We start from the raw sequence: 24,969 nt of genomic DNA, 5'->3' as shown, positions 1-24,969 counted from the left end.
CAAGAGATCTCTAATTTCCTATTTTTAAGGTCTGCAGTCGGTAAAGACGAAAATCTTTCTCAATCTTGTGGTAACGACTGGCACTTTTTTGCGTTTGAACCTGTCAAATATAGTAACTTTCAATTTCCTGCTTAGAATTCCATAGGGTTAAGGTTTTTCATTGCTTCATTGTGCACAAACTTTTTATTGATGTTTTTTCCTAGCCATGATTTGGAACGTGCACGCGCCTCTGATTACTAGCTACGTTTTTGCAATAGACAGGTTCACTACTCCTACAGAATTTACTCCAGGGAACACCGTAGGGTTTTCTGCATGCTCTGGTAAAATTTATAGATTAGTCGCTTGTGCATGTTCTGAAAAAAATCTTGGAAATATTTTCAAAGATCTTAGGATAAACTTTTGAAGGAATCCCTGGAAATTTCCATCCTGACTTGTTGCCAAAATTTAAGGCGTTATCTAAAAAGAAATTACACCGATATATAGTGAAGTACAGAAAATAACCCAAAAAAGGATGTATTTTGTAAAAATATTACTAAAGCCTTTAACATTTTTTTTCCAAACTGATTTCTTCAAAATCCTTAGCAATGTTCCTGAAATAATTCCTGGAGAAATTTAGAGTGTGAACTTCTTAATCGACTATAAAATGCGCAACTTGATTGAAGAGTGTGACAAGAAATAACGACAGTTATGCAACAATATCAACCGAAATCAACCATGTTAAAAAAATCTATCTGCGAGGGGACGTGGAACTGCAAGGATTTCTAGTTAAAAGTTTTATGCGTTTCACTAAAAATTTTCAATACGAAAATCGTTACACAAATTATTTTTGAAATGTTTTTCGTGGAATATTGAAACATTTTCTTGAATTACACTCGAAAATCAAGGTAGAATTCTGATTGGGTCGACCAAATTTAAGATGAGATCAGCGAGAGAACCTTTCATGCTTAAAGATATTTCGTGGTTTCCACGAAATGGCATCAAACTTTTGAAACAATCAGAATTCATCAACAATGCGGAAACTGATAAATTTCAAAGCACTTCTTTCGAAGAAGTTATTATGAAATATGTGCGATATTTTTTTTTGTAAGAATTGTATTGTAATCTTGCAACCGTGCAATATCGTGTCTCCTGCCGCGGAAGTGCTGTATAGTTGCCGTGACATTTCCAAACCGACTCCCCCGTGTCGACTGATTAACGCCATTGTCGTAAACCTTAATAATCGTCAATCATCAGACCTCTCCATAAAACCTTCCGTGAAATATTCATGCTCTTATCCGTCCGTATGCAAGTGACCGAACTGCGAACCCGATATGGGCTTTTTTACCCATATGGACGACAGTGCCGTACTTGACAGCATACGCGTACTTGAACTTCTGAGTCCGGACGGCACCCAGCCACTTTGGTCATAATAAAAAGCCAATAATCACTTCATTGAGGCGTATCAAAAAGCCAAAGTGGCCGGAGAAGTGACATAACCTTCAGTAGGATGTCCATCGTGGCTGCCATTACGGATGCACCTTAAGATGACCGATACGGCGACCCTGTCACGGTCAGATGCATGAAAACGCGTCTTAATTAAAGGCTGTGTCATAAGTTAATTCACGTAAGAATGATGTTCCAAACTCTTCCAAGCGTCACCGTGTTTTTAAGTGCGATACAATCAGTCTAACTGTGTCTGGACGAGTGAACGGCATTGGCATCGTAATGAATATGACACACATTTAAAATTGTCAAAACACAAAGATGGAGACAGTGTACGTGTTACCTTAAAATGAGAGACACACGGTTTACTGGATGTGAGGTTGTCCTACTAAGGAAGTACATACGTCGACTTCGATCCACTTTGTCGTTCGAACTTTTAAATGCAGGTTGTTATGGGATTAGTTCGCTATGCAGTTACATTGCTGCTGCTCTACATTTTAACTCATCGTCAGTGTTTTTTGCCTGGCGTCACGCAAATTGGTACTGACAGCTACGGTTGTAGACTGTAGCGATGAGACGAACTGTTTTTCATTTATAATGTACTAGGTATGGTGTGTACAACACGTATGCTAATATACACCGTTTAACCATATCTCGTCCATGAATGGGAATTATTATGTCACTTGGTTCGTCGTCACAGACTGAAACAAAAAAAAAAAAACAAATTGCGACCGTTCGTGTGTCAGTGATGGGGTAGTGACTTTGGAAGGTTTTTGCCGTCGTTGACCATCGATGGAACTTCATTTGATTTCAGTGACGTAATTTTGCGCAGTGCAGTACTCATTAGCGTAGCAACAGATCCTTCGCTTCTTATCAGTGAATCAAATTATCATCAAAATAGACGAAAAACAAACAACAAAGCAAGCTCGCTCACAACCGTTTGTTCTAATTGTTGCGGATAAGGATACAATCGAATGCAAAATTGTCATGACAATCACAGAGCGCAACAATGTTGCAACCTTTTCAAATCGCGATCAATCAGTTTTTTTAAACACAGAACCAAATTTGTTTTATGGATGCTGTTCGATAATGTGTCAATGTTTACCAATACGGAGAAAGTTCTCGAAAATTACAATGCGAAGCCCAGAAAATCGCTGCGCACGTGGTGATCGATCATTGTCATAAAAAAAGTCAAAAAAAAAAACAAATGTTATTACAATTTTTTTAGTTCTTTCTGACGTTGCGGCCACAAATTTTGGGATTTTTCAAGGGTAAAATTGTCTATCGTTTTGTCCTGGTTGAAATCTTCGTTTCTTCTATCAATTTTAGTTTACGGTCACAGTCTAAACTTGCACCTGTACTAACAGTTATTTTAAAATTTCAAACCAAAAAAAGAAAGGAAAGAAAGGAAAGGAAGTGGATGCGAGTAATTGACACTGAAGAAGACTTCAAGAGGTAGTCGAAATACGCGTGTCTGTCAAAGATAAGCATTTAGGATCGGAGTTTACACGGTGCTCCATCTACTTTTAAGTGTCTCTAAGGAAAGGAAGGAAAAGAAGGAAAGGAAGGAAAGGAAGGAGAGGAAGGAAAGGAAGGAAAGGAAAGGAAGGAAAGGAAGGAAGGAGGAAGGAAGGAAAGGAAGGAAAGGAAGGAAAGGAAGGAAAGGAAGGAAAGGAAGGAAAGGAAGGAAAGGAAGGAAAGGAAAGGAAAGGAAGGAAAGGAAAGGCAAAGGAAGGAAAGGGAAGGAAAGGAAGGAAGGAAGGAAAGGAAGGAAAGGAGGAAGGAAGGAAAGGAAGGAAAGGAAGGAAAGGAAAGGAAAGGAAGGAAAGGAAGGAAAGGAAGGACAAGGGAAAGGAAAGGAAAAGGAAAGGAAAGGAAGGAAGGAAAGGAAAGGATGGAAGGAAGGAAGGAAGGAAGGAAGGAAAGGAAGGAAAGGAAGGAAAAGGAAGAAAGGAAGAAAGGAAGGAAAGGAAGGAAAGGAAAAAAGGAAAGGAAGGAAAGGAAGAAAGGAAGGAAAGGAAGGAAAGGAAGGAAAGGAAAGGAAAGGAAGGAAAGGAAGGAAGGAGGAAGGAAAAAGGAAGGAAAGGAAGGAAAGGAAGGAAGGAAGGAAAGGAAGGAAAGGAAGGAAAGGAAGGAAGGAAGGAAAGGAAGGAAAGGGAAGGAAAGGAAAGGAAAGGAAGGAAAGGAAGGAAAGGAAGGAAAGGAAGGAAAAGGAAGGGAAAAGGAAGGAAAGGAAGGAAAGGAAGGAAAGGAAAAGGAAAGGAAGGAAAGGAAGGAAAGGAAAGGAAAAGGAAAGGAAAGGAAAGGAAGGAAAGGAAAGGAAAGGAAGGAAAGGAAGGAAGAAGGAAAGGGGAAAGAAGAAAGGAAAAAGAAAGGAAGGAGAAAGGAAGGAAAGGAAAGGAAAGGAAGGAAAGGAAGGAAAGGAAGGAAAGGAAGGAAAGGAAGGAAAGGAAGGAAAGGAAGAAAGGAAGGAAAGGAAGGAAAGGAAGGAAAGGAAGGAAGAAGGAAGGAAGGAAAGGAAGGAAAGGAAGGAAAGGAAGGAAAGGAAGGAAAGGAAGGAAAGGAAGGAAAGGAAGGAAAGGAAGGAAAGGAAGGAAAGGAAGGAAAAGGAAGGAAAGGAAGGAAAGGAAGGAAAGGAAGGAAAGGAGAAGGAAGGAAAGGAAGGAAAGGAAGGAAAGGAAGGAAAGAAGGAAAGGAAGGAAAGGAAGGAAAGGAAGGAAAGGAAGAAAGGAAGGAAAGGAAGGAAAGGAAGGAAAGGAAGAAAGGAAAGGAAAGGAAGGAAAAGGAAGGAAAGGAAGGAAGGAAGGAAAGGAAGGAAAGGAAGGAAAGAGGAAAGGAAGGAAAGGAAGAAAGGAAGGAAAGGAAGGAAAGGAAGGAAAGAAGGAAAGGAAGGAAAGGAAGGAAAGGAAGGAAAGGAAGGAAAAAGGAAGGAAAGAGGAAAGGAAAGGAAAGGAAGGAAGAAGGAAAGGAAGGAAAGGAAGGAAGGAAGGAAAGGAAGAGGAAGGAAAGGAAAGGAAAGGAAGGAAAGGAAGGAAAGGAAGGAAGGAAGGAAAGGAAGGAAAGGAAGGAAGGAAGAAAGGAAGGAAAGGAAGGAAAGGAAGGAAAGGAAGGAAAGGAAGGAAAGAAGGAAAGGAAGGAAAGGAAGGAAAGGAAGGAAGGAAGGAAAGGAAGGAAGGAAGGAAAGGAAGGAAAGGAAGGAAAGGAAGGAAAGGAAGGAAAGGAAGGAGAAGGAAGGAAAGGAAGGAAAGGAAGGAAAGGAAGGAAAGGAAAGGAAGAAAGAAGGAAAGGAAGGAAAGGAAGGAAAGGAAGGAAAGGAAGGAAAAGGAAGGAAAGGAAGGAAAGGAAGGAAAGGAGGAAAGGAAGGAAAGGAAGGAAAGGAAGGAAAGGAAGGAAAGGAAGGAAAGGAAGGAAAGGAAGGAAGGAAGGAAAGGAAGGAAAGGAAGGAAAGGAAGGAAAGGAAGGAAAGGAAGGAAAGGAAGGAAAGGAAGGAAAGGAAGGAAAGGAAGAAAGGAAGAAAAGGAAGGAAAGGAAGGAAGGAAGGAAAGGAAGGAAAGGAAGGAAAGGAAGGAAAGGAAGGAAAGGAAGGAAAGGAAGGAAAGGAAGGAAAGGAAGGAAAGGAAGGAAAGGAAGGAAAGGAAGGGAAAGGAAGGGAAAGGAAGGAAAGGAAGGAAAGGAAGGAAAGGAAGGAAAGGAAGGAAAGGAAGGAAAGGAAGGAAAGGAAGGAAAGAAGGAAAGGAAGGAAAGGAAGAAAGAAGAAAGAAAAGGAAGGAAAGGGAAAGGAAAGGAAGGAAAGGAAGGAAGGAAGGAAAGGAAGGAAAGGAAGGAAAGGAAGGAAAGGAAGGAAAGGAAGGGAAAGGAAGGAAAGGAAGGAAAGGAAGGAAAGGAAGAAGGAAGAAAGGGAAGGAAAGGAATGAAAAAAAGGGAAGGAAGGAAGGGAAGGAAAAGAAGGAAAAGAAGGAAAGGAACAGAGAAATAAACAAATGAAAAGACTTGTCAGAAGGAATCGTTTTAAAGCCTTCTTGGATAAAATTCTGTTAGATTCTTTAGAGAAAACTGTTGAGAAATATCAGCTGAGAAGCAGACTTAGCCTTAGTTGAGACCGCTGTGAGAAAAATAATCTAAGTTGATTATTAATATATTCTTCGCAAGCGTCATTCCGCTTAAGGAGCTTCCTTTAGAGTGCAAATCGCCCAACTATAACGATTTCTCATCCATCTCCGGACAGAGCGGCAAGCAAAAAGTCCATTCAAATAATGATCATGTTTTCATGCTTGACCGCGAATACCATAAACTTTCCGAGACCGTTATCGCCTCTGGCACAGCAATAAACCACAAATGATCACTTCATTCGATCGCACACCGCTGAGAAGTGTCAAGACCTTTAAATCCTCCGGTATCCTTCGCGGTGCGGATCGTTGATGGCACTGACATGCATTGCATACCGACCGCGCGTTGGCACTGGAAGGCTGCGTGGTGACATCTCAACTTCCACTCATGACCACCAATCTCAACGCGGGTGACCAATTTCATGGTTACTGGTCGCAACCTCAAATTTAACACCTCTAGAAATGAATGCTTTCGATTAACGTGATGGTTGTGGTTGGTCCGGACCGCATCGAAGGTTGAACTGCGTACCAATTGCAGGAACTGCTGAAGCTGTGCGCGGGTTACAATAATGGACACCCTTTGGTCGCTTGAGTTCCACATTCTCACAGGGGCCTTGGCCACGAGATTATTGATTTCCTTGTGGGTAAGGTGCGCTTGGCATATATTCCCCCTTCCAGAACCTTGCGTCTTCGAGGGAATGTAACATTCTTATTGGTCCGTACCCTGTGAGAAGTGAAACGGCGAAGGTTACCCTGGCACGAGTTCTATCAATTTATTTGCGCTCGATGATTGTGTGGAGTATGACTTCCGTTGCGACTTAGATGTTGACAGTGGTCGTTGTCGTCGTAGTTGTATTTGACACGAGCAATGAGCTTATGATTTATTATTTGCATAACTCGTTCGGAAACGATTCGGGCCTCGTGGAGCTAGTGAGGCCGGGTGTCTCTGATGCTTGAGACTCACTAGTATTGTCATACGTTTAGGCACCCTAAATATTCAGAATTATTTCTAACCATATGAATGTTGATTTATACAACATTTTATTCAGGCTCTCATATTCCATACTTCACTGTTTGTTTTGAATTGCTTTAATAGTTTAAATGATTACATTCATTGCTTACTGTTCTTTGTCAAGCAATACTTTTATCCCATATTTTGTAAAATTAAATTAACTAGGTACCGTACACCACCGTTAATTTGAACGGTACCTCATCCAAACCATCGGCGTTCATTTTTAATTTGAACATCTAGTCACCCTAGAAACGTGTTTCTGGTTACCTTTTTCGCTGTTTTGTTTTGATTCTGCGTTCCGTTCCACAGCGTTCCTTATTCACTACTTCGTTCCACGAGGTAAATGACGTTTGAACCATTTTTAATCTGAACGATGTGCAAATTAAAAAGAGTTCAGATTAAATATGGTCAAGCCAACGGGGGTACCCGGTATTACTAACATTTTACATTTAATTTGCCGTAGCAGATCAGAATTTTCACAAGTTAATTGAATCCATCTGCTTCTAAGAGAAAAAAGGTTTCATATAAGCTCAACTTCTTTACCAAAAGGTATAAAACACTTATCGTGGCTTTTTTTTATTGCAACATGTTGCAATTACGGCCTAGATGGCCGTAGCGGGTAAGACTAAGCTTAGTGTCGTGGGTTCTAATCCCACTAGCCAAGGATCTTTTAAGTAAAAGAAGTCCCATGGCATAGAGTAACACACAATATACACAATCAAAAATAACCAATTAGCGAAAAAAGCTCTCAGTTACTAAGCTAAAAAAGCAGACTCTGTTAGAGTTGGGACGTAACACAAGAAAGGAAAAGATGTTGCAATCAGTGGCAATCAGAGAGCATTGCAATGAACTAATTATCACAGTATAATTCATTTGTACTATGATAGGGATGCAGTTAAAAATTATCTTCTTTACATAACTCACATTTTATTTCTCTCTCTTTTCTTTCAGGTACGTATTTAATCTCAAGGAAATACCCTATATCGAACCAATTACATTTATGATCTGTACACGTATCCTACGTTGTAATAACTGTAAGTAGCATGTCAAAATTATAAGGGTAAAGAAGTTGGGGAGTTTTTTACCGGGTTTGGTATAAGGACACAACTTGCATGCATATTGCATACCTATTCGTTGATTTTTTACTTTTATATTGTCAATTAATTTACACTACTCGTCTTAAATACGGACTCACTTGAACAAGTATTGCAACACTCATCTGAATATTGAATCACTCTGGAAAGTTTAGCATCACCTCTAACCAGGAAAATATATCGCGATATATCTCGAGATGCTGATGATTTAAAATTGTGCGGTCTTCAGCAAAGTTGTTCAGCAGATCAAGGACATTCTGGAAGCAAATAATTTTGTTCGCTATTTTTCCGCTAAGTGGCGCTAGTGAACATGTGAAATTGAGAATGTTAAGCATGTTCTGTTTTGTGATCCACATGAGATAGAATGTTCGAGTCTTTGGCAAACTTGTTCAGAAAGACAAAGACATCCGGAAGACAAAAAGTTTGGTTCGAAATGTTGCCGCTAGGTGGCGCTAAGAAGCATAGGAAATTGAGCATTTTAAACTAGTTTTATCTTGTGATCCAAATGAGATATAAAGAGCGAGCCTTCGGAAAAGTTGTTCAGAATATCAAGAAAATCCGAAAGGCAAACCGCTGAGTTCTTAATTTGGCCGCTAGGTGGCACTAATAAGCATATTGAATCGAACATATGACACAAATTCTATCTAGTTAAACAGATGAGATAGAGGGTTCGAGTCTTCGGCGAAGTTGTTCAGGAGGTCAAGGGCATCCAAAAGGCAGACCGTTTGATGCATAGTTTTGCCGTCAGGGTGCGCTATTCTTTAAGTTTAAATGAGTACTTTATACTAATTCTATCTCATACTTTTGATAAGTTGTTCAGAAGGTCAAGGAATCCGATAGGCAAACAGATGAGTTCGTATTTTGCCGCTAGGTGCTAGAACACAATACTCCAGATGAAACAACAAGTTCGAGCATTCGGCAAAGTTGTTCAAACGGTCGAAGGAAAACAGTTTGATTACTCTTGTTACTCTCTCTGCTGGGTGGCGCAAGTATGCATGTGAAATTTGACATATTGGACTTGACATAAAATGAATCATCTTGTTATAAAACACATAATCAATGTTAGTGTTGTTCAAGGGTAGCCATGAAAATTAACTTTTACTCTGGTTCTTCCACTCAATATCGTAATATTTAGCATCTATTTATGGAGGGTTGACTGTACTTATAACTCATGATTTTGATGAAATAAAATGTCCAGAATGTTGTTCAGAAAGCCTTTGGCATTTGGAAGTGGTAGTAATTAGGACCAGAATCATATTCAATTGTTTGTTGCTCGTTTTCAATTATTTTTTTTTAGCTTGGTCCATTATACATTCAAGTGATTTATAATATTGTAGTTATTCAGATATGATTGACTTTTTTAAGAGTGATTCGGGTCTGACTAACATCATATTCAAACTCTTCAAATCAGAACAACTTCATATCCAAGTGATTCAGGATTGATTGACTTTATATTTAAGTGATTCATGTCTGATCTACTTAATATTCACGTGTTTCAGGTTTGGTTCGCTCCATATTCATGTGATTCACGTCAGATTCACTTCATTTCAAAAGCTTCAGGTTTGATTCACTTAATTAACTTTCATGTGACTTCAAGTGATTCATGTTTGATTAACTTCATATTCAAGTGTTTCAAGTTTGATTCGCTTTATGTTTAAGTGACTCAGGTCTAATTCCCTTCATATTCAAATTCAGACTGATTCGCTTCACATTCAAGTAATTCAGATGATTCACTCCAAATCCACGTGATTCATGTCGGATTTACTGCATATTCACCTGATTCAGATATGAATTACTTCATATTCCAGTAGCTCCAGCGTTGCCAACCTTCAATATTTGTCCGGAATATACCAGATTTTTGAGGCCCCCTTTTACAAAAATCTGGAAGATCCAGATAAAGTTTTGTAAATAATTTGCAAGGTTTTATGATGAATATGTAAGGTTCTCCATGTACGACATAGATAATCCAGGCTTTTCAAGACAAATTTTTAAAAGCATCCTTGGGCTCAGGTTTGATTCACTTCAAATTTAGGTCATTCCGGTTTTAATTCACTGCATGTTCTAGTTATTCAGGTATGATTCACTGCATGTTTAAGCAGCTTAGGACATATTCACTTCCACTACACTTTTTTATATTAAATTTTGGGGAGGGATTATTAGAGTATGTTTAAAACTACTAATTGAACTTTAACACTTCACTTTTGCAAAAAATAAAATATTATAATCACTAGTAAGGCGAGCAAATACCTTTAAGCTCTAATTTGTGTTGCCTATCTTGACAGATAGGCCAATTTCGAGTTGTGTTTGATCCTTTGCTCGCGTCACTTGCTCCTGCGGGGGCGGGTGATGTGAGCAGGATCAATCGTGTCGCGCGTCGCTCGCGTGGCATGATTTATTAGTGGCGCGGTTCGCGAAGCAGGTTAGTAGTGTTTGATCCTTTGCTCGCGTCACTTGCTCCTGCGGGGGCGGGTGATGTGAGCAGGATCAATCGTGTCGCGCGTCGCTCGCGTGGCATGATCTATTAGTGGCGCGGTTCGCGAAGCAGGTTAGTTGTGTTTGATCCTTTGCTCGCGTCGCTTGCTCCTGCGGGGGCGGGTGATGTGAGCAGGATCAATCGTGTCGCGCGTCGCTCGCGTGGCATGATCTATTAGTGGCGCGGTTCGCGAAGCAGGTTAGTTGTGTTTGATCCTTTGCTCGCGTCACTTGCTCCTGCGGGGGCGGGTGATGTGAGCAGGATCAATCGTGTCGCGCGTCGCTCGCGTGGCATGATTTATTAGTGGCGCGGTTCGCGAAGCAGGTTAGTAGTGTTTGATCCTTTGCTCGCGTCACTTGCTCCTGCGGGGCGGGTGATGTGAGCAGGATCAATCGTGTCGCGCGTCGCTCGCGTGACATGATCTATTAGTGGCGCGGTTCGCGAAGCAGGTTAGTTGTGTTTGATCCTTTGCTCGCGTCGCTTGCTCCTGCGGGGGCGGGTGATGTGAGCAGGATCAATCGTGTCGCGCGTCGCTCGCGTGGCATGATTTATTAGTGGCGCGGTTCGCGAAGCAGGTTGGTAGTGTTCGATCCTTAGCTCGCGTCAAATAATTTATCATGGTCTAATCGCTTATCAAAGTGAATCCTGTGACCCAACGATCCTCCCCATTAACAAACATCCCTTCCAGTAACCTTTGTGGAGATGCAGAGGTAAACACGGTCTCCATATAGCAAAGGTTACACACTAACATTCCTTCCTCCAATCCCACCTGACTGCAAGGACGTGGCCGGCGCCGTTATTGACCCTGTATAAATAGAGGCACTGAATTATGCACACTGAAGAAGATTTTGGCCAATCCCAGCCGAACTTCTAGTTGATTCTTTGTGCATTTTCACTGACTTCGGTCAATCACGGAATAGCAACCATTGATATGTGTAGTCAGTCTAAGCTAAGCTAAGCTAAGCCTATCTTGACAGATAGGCCAATTTCGTCTGCGACTTATAGACTTCTTCAGTGTCGAGTGCTCGACTTCATTTTTTATCCACTTTATTTTCATACGATTCGTGTCTGAGGTACTTCATATTCAATACTTTCAAGTTCGGTTCGATTCAATTAGGCTGCGTCCATAAATGACGTAGCATTTTAAGCCAATTTTTTACACCCCCCTCCTCCATCGTAGCCTATTTTCCCATGGCTAATACATGGTGCGTAGAAAAATCGTAGACTCCCCCCTCCCCCCTAAAATGCTACGTCATTTATGAACGGTCCCTTACAGTGATTCGGATCTAACTCGCTTTATTCCTTAAATATAACTGATTTACTTCATTTTTATGAGATTTAAGTCTGATTCAATTCATTTTCAATATTTAATATTTATTTAGGACACTTTACCATACGTGTGGCATTCGTGTCGAAAAAATTTCATTTTCAAGTAACTAAGTAATGTTTTAATTTTTTTTTTCAAGTGGCTCAGCTTTGAGACTTTTAATTTTCAAATGATTTAGGTTGTAATCTCTTCATAGTCGTGAAAGATTCGCTTTAAATTCAAGTGTTTCAGGCCTGCTATACCTCATATTTAATATATTCTGGTCCCATTCGATGAAATGAAGTAATTAAAGTCTGATACACTTTATATTCATGTAATAAGGTCTGAATTATTTCATATAAGTATTGATTCATTTCGAGTTTAAAAATTTCAGATTTGTTTCACTGCATTTTCCAGTGATTCATGTCTGATTCCCTTCATTTTAAAGCAGTTGAAATCCAGTTTTAATGTTTTTTTTTTCTTCTGTTTGTCAGGTATATAGATACGTGATTAATGCTTCAGGCCAATTTAGAAATATGTGATTCCTGTTTTCTAACTTAAAGATCATGATTTTGGAAACCGACTTTATGATTCACGGTCAATATGTATCAGATAGTTTATGCAAAATGGGTCTTGATTTCATGAGTTTCAATCATAATGTATTATCAATTAATCAAAAAACATTTATCCTGAAACCTCATACTGCTGATTTCGGAGTTCAGATTCCCTCTATCATTTGAAGGAGGTTAGCGTAGCATAGCATAGCATAACATAGACTGACTGTACATGTCAATGGTTGCTTCTCCGTGATTGATCCAAACCGGTAAGAATTGCACTTCAATCCAAATGAATAAGGGATGGGATCTTCCGCAAATTCTCAAAGTGCAATTTTAGCAGCTCTCATTTTATTGATCAATAACGGCGCCGGTCAAGTCCTTACACTCTGTTAGGAAGGGGAAGGAACGTTATTGTGTAATGATCGTTGTTTATAAAGACCGAACATACCTCTGCATCTCCACAATCATCACAGGACAGGTGTGGTTAGTGAGGAAGGAAAAAGATCTGAGAGTCACCTTTGGTCGGTGATGCGATCCATGGATTAGGAAGGAAAATACGACCTTCACTTAAAACTAATTTTGAATTTTTGTATCGCAGTAAAAATTTATTGAAAGAAATTATATAAAGTCGACATTCATAATATCGAACTCTTCAAAGGTTATTTTTAGTAATGTCTTCATCATTACTTAGTTTGTGTATTTTAAAAGTGTATGTAATAGAAATAAGGGTATTGTCGACTCATGTAATGACGAACCATTCAAAGTATGTTTAAAAATTAAAAAAAAAGACACGTTGCAACAAAAAAGAAATGTCTTACGTCGACATTCATAATGTCGAACTATTCGAAGGTTATTTTTAGCAATGACGAAAATATAATGGTATATTAAATTTAAATGAAACACGAAAAAGTCGACACTTGTAGTGACGAACCATTCATAGCTTGTTTGAAAAAATAAAATAAAAGTAGCTTTGCAACGATAAAAATGAATTATCATAAGCATGTACCAGTACTTCATCCTCGGCTAAATACGAAGCTTTTCGCACTCGATCAACATGCACCGAACACGATTGGTCTTGATTCCGTACCTCGTCCCTCCGGAACATATAACCGAATCAAAAGACCACGCTCTACTCTCCTTACATCATTTGAAGGAGCTTGTCTACAAAAGTGTGACAGTTATCAACTTAATTTTTGTTTCCAATTCAAATGAGAATGTGTGGTGGAATGCTATGAAAATCTATATTGAGAAAATTACCAACTTCTACAGGTCTTTATCTAGACCTATTATTCCGGTAGCTGCTTTCAGCATAATGGTTTTGATTTCAACAAAGTGTCTACTAGCTGAAAAACTCGAAAAATATTGGGGGATTGAATTTCGCCTAAAAAACAAGTAGATTTCACAACAATGCGAATTTTGGATGACGCAGTAATTTAGTAGCGCATATCGAAAAGTAACAGTACTTAAAGGGGTCATCAATATATTATGTCACGTTTTATGATGAAAAACGATAAGTCGGAAAAAGGTATTTCCTCCTTAGCGCCATTGTTCGCTTTCTGCAAATTAATGATAAATATTGTAACGATCAAAACCCCCCCTATTCCATAACGAGAAAAGTGGAACGATAAATACAAAATTTTTGGAGTCCACAAACATAAAGTGTAACATAGTGGCGGGATTGAAAAAATGTGTAATTTTGCATGATGAAATGAATGGGCGTTATCTAATGGGATTTTTTTTTTTGTAAAAATAAGAATATTAACTGAATGCAACTATAAAAAATATCAAATTGAAATTCACCCATTCGAAAGAAAAATCATAATGTACGAATTAAATCCCATCAAGTTTTTTTTTTAAGAAAGACAAAAAAAAACAATCGTCGTCTATCGTCGCACTAGTCACCTCTAACGCCTGTTTTTGTATAAACTGTTACAATATATATTTATTGACATTAAAATCAGATGCTATTTTGATTTACCATTTCATTTTTTTTTTTTCAATAGAAGATCATTGTCCATGTTCTTTTTGGAATTTTAGCACCCTTGCACGAATAAGTGCGCTTTTGCACTTTTATATAGCAGTTCTAATATTGTTTCTAATATATGAAGGATGGAGAATCAAGAACTTTTTTATATTAATCGAAAGCTTATGATCTATACTTCATCGAAAAACAATATGATGAATTAATCCTCGTGAAGAATTTATTACGAACGAAAGTGTACAATTTTTTGAAGATACGAGTTGAACTTTACATCAAATCCTGTTTGAAATAAACAAAAAATCATGTTATGTTGAAATTATGTTAAAATTAAAATTTCATTGTTTTTTTTGGTTAACGCGATACTTAATGGACGCGACGATAAATGAAAAAAAAAAAAACGATGTAAATTTTACTTTTTTTCTTGTCTCCCCCCTTTACAAAATTGTTAGCTCATATTTTGAATTTTGAAGGAGCAGTGCGAAAATCTGACGGTTTCCAATAAATTTCCTAACAAATCGGATGAGCAATTGCACCGGAACTTTAAAGGCACAAATCTCTTGAAGAGAGGACTTGACAATAGTTCAATTTTTATTTAGTTTAGATTCTAGCAAAAAGCTTCAAAAGTTTAGCTTTGTTGGATCTCTATTGCTCTAGCTATGTACCTTTGAAAACGCGATTACGGAAAGAAAGCGGCTGAGCGCTCGAGCCAACCATCTTCCTCTCCGTAGGTTGTAACGTACTTCGTATCCATTGCATATGTATTTTGTAAATTTAGTATTTCATTTATTTATCCTCAGATAGTTAAGTTTAGTTTACAAGAATTCACAAATTGTTACAAAAATAAATACAAAAATTCATTAGATATATTAATCTATGCTTATGGATTAATATACAGAACATTAACAGTTCTTATGGATTAATATACTGAAATTCATTAACAGTTCTTTTTCACATCCATTGGCAACTGATTGAATGTCCTTATCCCATTGTAATATATTGAGTTTTAATTTGTAGTCATTGTGTACGACACAACAGGCAAATCGTCAATATGCCTTGGCTTCAAATGGTGCAATTTTCTCACTGTTACAACAATATTACACAATATAATTTTTTATGTTTTTGTTTGAATTTTAACGCTTGATCCATTAATCGTCCGTCCCGTAGATTGTTCCATAATTCATGAGCGGTATTTTAATGGAAAATAACCGCACAATGTTTCAAGAATGCAAATGACTAAAATCTCATTACATTTAGTACATTTAGTTAGGGGCATGATTATTGCTTTCCGCGCACAACTAAACAAAAAGTTCTCGCTGAACATTACTAAAGGACCTATGTACAAATGAGAGATTCTCTCCTCTCTCGTTCTCATTCGATTACAGCAGATTTTGGGAAGTTTTTCACTATAGATCGAAAGGCAATTTCCTCGACTTACGTTTCATATAAAAAAATCCAACAGAAGGGATTAATGTGACTCAGCTATCAATGAAAGAGAAAGTAAACAAAGAGAGCCTCTCAATGTTAGATAGGTTCTTTAGAAACGTTGCGCGAGAATCGTTATGTCATGCCATTTCAACTGACCATCAGTCCCATCTTAAAATTTAACCTTCATATGTGACTATCTCAGGTTCTCGGCGTGAGCTTTATCCGCTACATGGGGATGGCTACACGGATACAAATATATTTCTCCAATTTCATTCCTATATGATACTAGGGTAACGTATATAATTTGGACATGCATATAATTTGGACAGGCGAGTCGTTCTATGCTCATTTCCAATGAGATAGAGAGTTATACACCAACGGGAAATCATGTATAGCATTAGTAATACACTATGCTACTTATTAATGATAACCATTTTCATAACAATTACAAATTGGCTTCAAAAATATCAAAATTGTAAATTGTATCAACAGAACATCTGTGAAACCTACGAATGCAAGAGGATGTGCATTTCAAGAACATACATTGAATGCAATAATAGCGCTCAGAATTGGCATTCATAAAAAGTTCAAAAGTGGCAACATGATAAAATATGCCTTAAAGTTCACCTAAAATCTTAACATGAGTATATAAGGCATAAATCAGGTGATGTCCAAAATAGATTATGGTTTTTGTTCAGTCGATATAATTTGGCCATCTGATGAAACACGCTGGAATGTCGCATGAATGCATACTTGCAGGCGTTTTTCGTGGATCTGATAATATTTGCTTGCATTAAATGAAATTATTGATTATTATTAATTTACACATTAAATAAGCGAAAAAAAATGCATTGGTCACATATATACTCTTAAAGTTGAATGATACGATCGTCTTTTTAAGAAACCATTGCATGGATATTGAGATAACGCTTCTGTCTAAAATACATAATTTACCCTATTTTTCAAAGTTTTGTTATACACCCAGACAACCAGAAATCGCATGACAGTTCACGTTACAACTCGTTTATTCATACTAATTACATCAACCCCGCAAAACACCGTGGATAAACTCGTCAGATTGATGAGCTTCCTCACATAAAACACTTCTTTTCTGAGTTCATTTGTACATTTTGTTTCGTCCCGTACACTAGTACAAAGTAAATCGAATCAATCCGTAGCAGCTGTCAAATCAACATTTATTATCATAAGTTAAGTCGCATAAGATCACAGGTTAGTTCGGTAGAATATTTATACACTCGCACTGTATGTTATTATTCATCACATAATATATGGGGCGGTCCATTAATTACGTAAGGGTTTATGGGGGGAGGGGGGGTCTGAGATTTCTTACGTGCTATACAATTTATTTTTAATTTTCATACAAAAAATCTTACCATGGGGGAGGGGGGGTTGAAAAACCCCGAAAAATGTCTTACGTAATAAATGGACAGCCCCTATGCACGCATATCGCCTCCACTTTTGTACGTAGAAGGCCTTTTCGCGACATCTTACAAGTGAAATGTTGCACATACAAAGCCTCCAGGTTGGTTGTCTGGGCAAATTTTATGTTTGTAGGTGGAGATCTCCCAATTCCGGACACTTAATCTACTTAATCTACTAATTCAAAATTCAAAAATATTGGTTTTATGTGATACTGTACCAATTTGAGATAAATATTTTATTTTTTTAGCGGACAAAAATAACAAACCTCTTTCATATATGATGAAAAATAAAACATTATACGATGTTGTTATGAATGTTCATTCCTCTTATTTTTATTGCATGATCATGGTATCAGATCAACGGAATCCATAAAAATGAATGTATTTTGAGACGCTGGGGCAAGAGCTACAAAAATATCAAATAACAAATCAAGCTGTCCAAAACTGGTTGACAGGAGGTGCTGGCACAAAATTTTAGTATGTCCACATTTAGTTTAAAGTTTTGTACCAAAACACAATCATGCTTTTAAATTATGATTATATTCGATCATGTTTGCGTAATTCAAACTATTTTACCATATTCAAAACAATTACTAATTAGGCTCAAATATATAAAGATTTTCTAAAATCTCCACTTTAAAAAAAGGCATGCATATTTAAAGGTGTTATTCTACGCAAACATTGCTCTCCATATTTGCTTTCTTTTCTTCCAATACACCATATTGATTGGACCATGATTTCTCAATTTTGTACTGGGTACTGCTGGATCTCCCCCTTTTATGGAAAGAGTGTTGATACAAATCTTAGAGAAATTCTGAGAAAATTATTATCATTGGAACTGCTGGGATAAACACAGAAGCGAAAACCCTAGTGATTTAACCCTCTAACCAGTCTCAACACGTCCACACCGCACTGTTCTCGTTATCAATATCAACAGTACTGTGTGTGACCGTAATTGCAATAGCCGACCACACACAGTCGCAACGACGACGATGACGACGCTGCCGAGAACTCACATGTCGATTAGTTTACCTTACAATTTGTGCTAGTAGAGATACAGCACGATTTGTTTATACATAGTATTCCTCCTACTAGCTAGGGCCATCATCGCTTATAGTGTTTCTGCTACGACGACTCACAATCTTCCCGTATACGGCCTGTGTAAACTGATAGAGACTAGGTTCATACAGACAGCCAGTCGAAAGGAACTCACACAATTTGTCAGCCAGTCAGTCAGTCGCGTCACGGTCGTCGCGTGGAGTTCTCTTTCACTCCGTGTTCGTTTCGCTGAACAGTTCCGCGTAGAACCTCCGCCCTGAACACGTGTAGATCACACTCGTCGAACGTACAATTTGAGACTTTTTGGAATGGGACAGCTCGCTGCCAGTCCCAATTCCGTTCTTGGTTCTGGGTGACTGTAAGTGCTAATTTTTGTGGATTGAACTCAAGGTGAAATGAAACTGGAACTGATGTGATGTGAAGGAGTGCCTTGTTTTTGGGGCGCTCCCTAGAACGGAACAGATAGACGAGGTGCACGCGTGATCGTGCGTTCTGTTTTGCTTCCAATCGAGTACAACGCAACTCCGAAGAGCAGGATGGAAGTCATAATAACAACAAAGCGCAAGCAGTTCACAAAGATTTTAATTGATTTGATTGGCGGGGAGAATGTGATTTATGTTTGCCATTGAGGAGCGGATTAGCTTCGTGTCGATGGCAGTTCGCTGCCTTCAGTGTCGTGCACTTAAGATAACAGTGTTATCAGTGTGGGGTGGAAATGAGGACGGTTCAAGGCGGATTTAGGGTTGTTCCTTTTGCGACTCGATAATCAAACAATGAAAGTTTTGAGTTTGTTTTACCTGCTTATAAGACATAGAGACAATTTTAATACATTTATCCTAACTTAACCTAAATATATAAATTGTTTATCGTAGAAATTTAAGATCTCATAAAGTTTTGCCTGAAATTATTAATTATTTTATTTGACATTTGTTCCAATGTTTCAACATTGGATATGGGGATTTTTTTTTATTATCGGACAATTTGGGCCGAAGGTTCTCCGATTTGCATGAAATTTTCACCAGAGGTAGAGCTCGTGGATACATGACCAAATGTGAAATTCAAAAAAATTATAGTGGCCTATTTTCCCGGAAAACTCTTGATGAATTTTCACGATTTTTCTATATACCTCAAACTTTGAAAATTCATATCTCCTGAACTATGCATCGTAGAACAAAAGTTTTTTAGTGAAATCGAAAGGAAATTTTTTCAACAATCTATTAAAAATATAAAAAGAAAAACATTTCTTGGAAAATTTTTCACCATGGAGAAAATTGTCGGAAAAATAGCGAAAAAACTATCGTCTGTATCATGAAAAATTTTCAAAAAAATATTTTTTGTTTTGTCAATCCATACTCTAACTTTCGTCCATAGACGCCAAAGTGGTATCTTTTACCGTTTAGGCGACAGAACTGAAAAACCGATGACCACCCGCACGCTTCCCATAGAAAAATGTGTTCTATTGTGGGCCTCGTAACCGTGCGCTACCGGCGGCAGTAATTTACACGTATTGTAAGTGTAACGCAGTAAACCATCCTTTCCTTTCCAGTTAGAAGAAGCTTTTCGTTAATCGGACCACTCTCCTTTGGTCTGTTGGGTGTTTTGTATGTCCTTTATTCGTAACCTTTACTATTGAGACCAACGGTCTTTAATTGAAAACAATCCTAACATTTAATAATATAGGTAATAGGAACTGACCCTCAGCAAGCATGGGAAAATTTACTCACTCACCCGAACGCCACCGATGAAAAATAGCAAACAATCTGCTGCTATCGAACATTCAGTGATAGCTGAACCGTCCTAGGCGGAGTGTACCGTAAGGACGCCATTCACCGCTCATTTAACAGCATTTCAACACATTAAATTCTGTCAAAAATCGGTTTTTCGATATTTTTCGCAACTTTTTGCGCTAGACGCAAGTTAAAACATTTGTTTTTGTAGGAAAGAAGTTGAAATGTGAACAACGTATAATGGTACCGAATAAAATGTATGCCAGTGATACATGTGTAGGGCGCCATTCACCGATCATCCTAAGTATATACACAACTAGTTGGAATTAATTTACTTTCATTAGCTGGTTGTTATCTTTGTACTATATAGTACAAGAACATATTAAAGCGTGGTAGCTTAGAAGCATTTTTCGACCTGCCGTAATAAAATCATTTCTCAACTCATGTTTACCGCCTTAAACAGCCTAAAATTATTGTTTATAAATAGTAAATAATATTAAATCATATGAATTTCATTCTGATACAACCCATTCTGGTATACTAATACATGCTGATGACTTTTATTGCGAAAACTTGTTCAGATTTTTCAAAATAATTCAATGAGCGGTGAATGGAGCATGAGCGGTGCATGGCGTCCTTACGGTAGCATGAAAGCGTCGAAACCGATTGATTGTGTAAAAGCGACAATCGGAAGGAACGCGAAGAGAAGCGAATACCAATACACTTGTATCTGCGAGGCACGAGTTAATGCACTTAGCATCCATTCGCCGAATGCATTGAACTGACTGAGAGGATTCCAACTCACTGAATCATTCCGTGGTGTGGACTGCCAGTCAGTGAACGCTCATTAGCACTCAAACCCGAATGCCATTCGAACGGAATCAGAATGTAAACAATCATTCCTGGACAAACATTTCAAAAACACATCGACATTGGTAAACATTGGCTTTGCAAGCCGCTGTTGAACCCAATTCAACTCGATCACGCACACCAATACCACTATTAGGAAGAGCTAACACAAATGTTCTGATAGTGGGGTAAGTTTGCGTGGGCGGGCTAAAAAGGGCTCAACAGCAACGTTTCTGAAAAAAGCTCAAGACCTCTTGGGCCTTTTTCAAATGTTTGTCCTTTGTCCGAATTTTGGTATTGCATTCGACTGATTAGATGCCGATTTTTGTTTCGCTTAGTGCTCGCCGAAGAAAAAGAATGGGCACTGGAAATTGAAACGTTCGGCTTGGTAAAAAAACGGCTTTTTCGCTCCCGACTGTGCGTGGAAGCGAGTGAGGGAAACACAATAACTGAGTAGATGTTTCCCATGCTTGACCCTCAGTATCATATAGTTGCGAAGCATATTGTTGATCCTTCAAACGCTACCATAATGATTGATTGTAACAAGAACTTCCCGTGCGGCTTTCATAGAGGCTGTTAGCTTTAATACTAAATAACGTTGCTGATGAAGGGCACACAAAACACCCAACTGACCAATGGAGAGTGGTCCGATTGACGAAAAGCTTCTTCTGACTGGAAAGGAAAGGATGGTTTACTGTGTCACACTTTTTTTTTTTTTTATCTTTATTAACGAGATTTTTAGCCCTGGGCTAGTTCATCTCGGGACCAACGGCTTTACTTCCCTTCCGAAGGAAGTCGTCACTAATTTTTTTAGGGACTATCTCGGGGATGGGATTCGATCCCAGGTCCTCGGCATGAGAGGCGTGTGTTCTAACCACTACACCAGGTCCGTCCCCTCGTGTCACACTTACAATGCGTGTAAATTACTGCCGCTGTTAGCGCACGGTTATGAGGCCCACAATAGAACACATTTTCCTATGGGAAGCGTGCGGGTGGTCATCGGTTTTTCAGTTCTGTCGCCCAAACGGTAAAAGATACCACTTTGGCGTCTACGGACGAAAGTTAGAGTATAGATTAATGAAACAAAAAATATTTTTTTGAAAATTTTTCATGATACAGACGATAGTTTTTTCGCTATTTTTCCGACAATTTTCTCCATGGTGAAAAATTTTCCAAGAAATGTTTTTCTTTTTATATTTTTAATAGATTGCTGAGAAAATTTCCTTTCGATTTCACTAAAAAACTTTTGTTCTACCAAGCATAGTTCAGGAGATATGAATTTTCAAAGTTTGAGGTATATAGAGAAATCGTGAAAATTCATCTAGAGTTTTCCGGGAAAATAGGCCACTATAATTTTTTTGAATTTCACTTTTGATCATGTATCCACTAGCTCTACCTCTGGTGTAAATTTCATGCAAATCGGAGAACCTCCGGCCCAAACCTGTCCGATAATTTAAAAAAATGCCCATATTCTATGTAACTCATTGGTACTATACCAGGGAGGAAGCTTCAAAATCATTTTCAAAATTTTATTTTAAATTCTTTGCAGAGCTTCCTTCCTGGTATTACAACAGCTAGTCCATATTGGTACAGCATACAACATGGCTGGCCTGAAAATTTGTTTGAATATCAAAAGCTTGTTCTTAAGACAAAGTTTCGATTTTCTATTAATAAGGGGATAACGACAATTAATATATTTGTTACATTTGGCTTGAATATGCCAATAATGCCAATATGATTTTTGAAACTTATTTTTTAACTAGCATGAGCCCTAGATACTAAACATCTTCTGACCAATTTATTGGTGACAACATGTCCACTTGAAGGTCTCAAATTATGAGCTTTTGTTTTATGTGGGAATATTATTAGTTGAGTTTTTGAAGCATTAGGAGAAATCTTCCATTTTTGCAAGTATGAAGAAAAATATACAAACTTTTTTGCAATCGACTACAGATGACACGCAGACTTCGTCCTTTCGCGGAGAGGCCTGTGTCATCCGCAAACAAAGATTTTTGACATCCCTGAGGTAACTCAGTTAAGTCAGATGTGAACATATTGTATAAGATTGGTCCCAAAAGGCTGCCTTGAGGAACACCAGATCTTACAGGAAGTCTTTCAGAACTGGAGTTCTCATAATTAACCTAAAGTGTACGATTTGACAGATAATTTTGAATTCTTCTCATAATGTATGTTGGAAAATTAAAGTTTTTTTTTAAATTTTACAATCAAGGCTTCATGCCAAACACTGTGGAATGCTTTTTCTATGTCTAGAAGAGCAAGACCGGTAGAATAGCCTTCAGATTTGTTGGGACGGATCAAATTTGTTACACGTAAAAGTTGATGAGTGGTCGAATGTCCATGGCAGAATCCGAACTGTTCATTGGCAAAAAATAAATTTTCGTTGATGTGGACCACCATTCTGTTCAACGACCTACTCAAAAAGTTTACTGATGGAAGAAAGCAAGCTGATTGGTCGATAGCAGAAAACTTCTGCAGGATTTTTGTCTGGTTTTAAAATTAATACAACCTTAGCGTTTTTCCATTTGTCATTAAAATGTGCTAATTGAAATCATTTGTTAAATATATCAACTAAGAATGATAAGCTACTTTCTGGAAGTTTCTTTGCGAGCATATAGTAAATTTTATCATCGCCAGGGACTTTCAAATTTTTGAATTTTTTAATAATAGTTCTCACTTCTTCCAAATCAGTCTCCCAGGAATTTTCTGAAACTTTCTCTTGATTAAGAATGATTTTCTATTACACTAGTGAGTCCTAAATTTAATTTGTTTGCGCTTTCCAATTACATAATAAGTAGAGTAAGGTGGGGCAAAAGTTCGACCTTAGTGGTATAATCAAAGTTTCCAGGAAAACAATAGCAGTTAAAACAAAACAAATACCATACAGTGAACCTTCAACATGTTGGCTATAATTTTGCTGAACAAACTTGTGTCAAAATATTTACTCATTTTTAGTTATAACAGTTTCAAAATTGATTGTCTTATTCGAACTTTTGCCCCACCGGTGGGGCAAGAGTTCGAATCTAGTGTGGGGCAAAAGTTTGCAGGCTAAAACACAAAATATCGACCCTTTTATGACAGGCATACCTTACACCAGCCGTAAACTTAAGTTTAACGAAAAATACACACTAAATTTTCATCAAAAAATTGCCCAAAACCGAGTTAGTTGTAATATACTCAAAAATAGCAGTTTTTTGCAAAACTAAGTGGAAATGTAAAATTTTGGTGACAATTTTCACACGATCAGACAAATTCAACTAAATTTGAAGATAATATGTGGATTTTAAGCAATTTGCAATTTTTTCCGTGATTTTATACATGGGTCGAACTTTTGCCCCGCTGATTCGAACTTTTGCCCCACTATGGGCCAAAATTTTTTTTCAAGCATTTATGCAAAAACTAATACACCTCAAAGCAACCCTATGATAGGCCTAGAAACGCCCTTACATAAAATATTGAAAAAGATTTTATCTTCAATTGGTTCCATGCAACGAAAGTTAGACCAAAAATTACAATATTCACGTCGAAAAACAACAAATAGCCATAACTTTTCCAAATCTCAATAGATTTTTATGATATTTGGAGTGAAAGTCTCTTACTTGAATAGCATTCGAACCACCATGACATTTATAAGATTTGTTTTGAATTGAGCTAGAAATCTTTAAAAGAAACTTTTACCCCACTCGAACTTTTGCCCCACTTTACTCTAATAATTTATTTTTCTCCTTCAATGCCGGTATTGGCTTCTGAGGTTTTTTTTTTCAAAATTTTAGTTTATTTCCAAATGGGCTTAGAGCCAGGGTCCAATTGAGAAATTTTATTTTCAAAATTTTTGTTTCTTAATTGAGTACAACTTTTTTAAATTTTCATTTGCAGATCCTGTCATATCATTTTCATAGCTGGATCGCGAGTTCGTTCAAATTTCCTTCTCCTCACATTTTTAAGACGGATCAAGAGTTTAAGATCATCGTCTATAATCATGAATTCGAATTTCTCTTCACATTTTAGTATTGCAATACCCCTTTCTTCAACAATGGAATTGATGAAAGCTTCAAGAGCATTGTCAATATCAAGTTTTGTTTGCAAAGAAATGTTAACACCAATAATATTCTCGATATACGTGTCATACGTATTGACTCGTAAATAATTGAAAATGGAGCTGATAGAATTGAGAATCGCTTCATGAGATATTTGAAATGTAACAGGGACATAATCAGAATCAAAATCAGCATGAGTAACCAGTTGACTACAAAGTTGGCAAGAGTCGATTAAGACCAAATAAATCGTAGAAGGGTTTCTAGAAGAGGAAAAACAAGTAGGACTATCAGGGTATTGAATTGAGAAATATCCTGAATGGCACTTGTCAAATAAAATTCTGCCGTTGGAATTACTTTGCGAATTATTGCATGACCGATGTTTGGCATTAAAGACACCAATGACATTTTTTTGACTTATTACGAATCAATTTCCGAAAGTCAGTTTGGAGCAAATTAACTTG

The 24,969-nt window shown here is 37.8% G+C and overlaps 1 protein-coding gene across 8 annotated transcripts in view; it reads left to right on the top strand.

Annotated features, from left to right (window-relative positions):
* Positions 1-24,969, top strand: part of LOC5577073 (supervillin) — a 953,578-nt gene that overhangs the window by 324,551 nt on the left and 604,058 nt on the right. For 4 of the 8 annotated variants that reach the window (XM_021840688.1, XM_021840687.1, XM_021840686.1 and 1 more), the window contains exon 1: positions 18,034-18,235. The exons of the other annotated variants lie outside the window; for them this stretch is intronic. The gene's annotated coding sequence lies outside the window, so the exon portion shown is untranslated. Of the gene's footprint in view, positions 1-18,033; positions 18,236-24,969 lie in introns of those variants that run through there. 8 annotated transcript variants of the gene reach the window in all.

The sequence above is a fragment of the Aedes aegypti genome, chromosome 2, assembly GCF_002204515.2.
Source record: "Aedes aegypti strain LVP_AGWG chromosome 2, AaegL5.0 Primary Assembly, whole genome shotgun sequence".
In the NCBI taxonomy this organism is placed as follows: Eukaryota; Metazoa; Arthropoda; class Insecta; order Diptera; family Culicidae; genus Aedes; species Aedes aegypti.
The sequence above is the reverse complement of the archived record's forward strand: the minus strand, read 5'-3'. Positions and strand labels throughout refer to the sequence as shown.